Consider the following 1,299-nt stretch of genomic DNA (forward strand, 5'->3'; position numbering starts at 1 on the left):
AAAAAGTTATAATAGCATCAATTTTCCTGCAAAATGAATCATGTACAAATATGTCTTGCTGTAACCTAGGTATAGCTTCATGACTGCAGTTTTATGTGACACTGAAGATATGGCTGTGTACCAAAGGCACCCTGATGGTCTTCTCACACTTAGTAAAACCATGATCAATCATGTTGTAAACAGTTGAATCATTGTATCTTCTACCTTACCTGTAGCTCTTTTGGACATTGATTTACTGATGTGGTTTGGGGCTGTGCCCATAGATTGTAGATGACATATATGTATCATACACAGTGTATGCACTTAAATTCCTTGAACATGAATACAGTATGGTCTACATTTATTTCTGTAATACCATTTTATAACACAACTTTTCCTTCCATGGGAATAGGAATATCATTAGGTCATCTTTACCAGACATTGAAACACATACACCCTGGACCAGTGCTTTTCAAGCTTTTAACATAGGGAAACCCTTGAAATAACTTTCAGGTCTTCAGGGAAGCCCTCCTATAATTCCTATATCCACAACTACCTTTACATTAGTGTGGTGGTCAGTAGGAAGAATGGCTTTTACATTGCTGGCCATTGGGAAGAATGTCACCCTTACAAAAAGCCAAAAAAACAAGACTAATGGTTCTATTTGGATTTTTTTCAAGGCACCCCTGGGTTAAAACATACGGTATACCTAACAAATGTTAGGAGCTAATAGTGGTTATGTGTTTTTTTCCTGTCCAGGCTACAGTGTATCAAAGACAATACACACATGTTTACAAATTCTAGAGGTTCTGTTTGGTAAAGTCTCCAGGTCTGCCCAGCCCCACCTATTAGCCCAAAGATACAGGATAATAAGACAGGTCTGCTTATAAGTGGGCTTTCGCTAACTATATGGCTCAACAAAAGCTAACCAAAACAATTTCTGAAGACAACCTACTATGGTACATAGCCATATTTGACATTTAAACATGGAGAAGGTAATCTCCAGTTGCTGCCAAGGTCAACAGCATATCTCATCATAGATTGGAGCCAGTGTGGCCCGCCACCACCCAGAGAAAGTTATGAGATCACTTGCTTGCACAGACAGAAAGAGAGAGAGAGAGATACGCAAAATGCTTAGTAACCTTATCAGTCAGTGATCACCCAACCTGCAGTACCCATCCTGGGAACTACGACCCTAGACTACCTAATTGTCATCAGATCCTAGCTAAATTTTAGAGACTGGATGACAGGCTTTTTTCAAAGTTTTTTTTGCACATTTAGGGGTAAAAAAAAAGTAGGGCAAACTTAGAAACTTACAAC

General features: G+C 38.9%; 1 protein-coding gene across 2 annotated transcripts in view; it reads left to right on the forward strand.

The window, feature by feature from the left end:
- Positions 1-1,299, forward strand: part of REEP2 (receptor accessory protein 2) — a gene marked incomplete in the record, with an annotated part of 25,537 nt that overhangs the window by 10,242 nt on the left and 13,996 nt on the right.

Source organism: Pyxicephalus adspersus, chromosome 2 (assembly GCF_032062135.1).
Source record: "Pyxicephalus adspersus chromosome 2, UCB_Pads_2.0, whole genome shotgun sequence".
Classification (NCBI taxonomy): domain Eukaryota; kingdom Metazoa; phylum Chordata; class Amphibia; order Anura; family Pyxicephalidae; genus Pyxicephalus; species Pyxicephalus adspersus.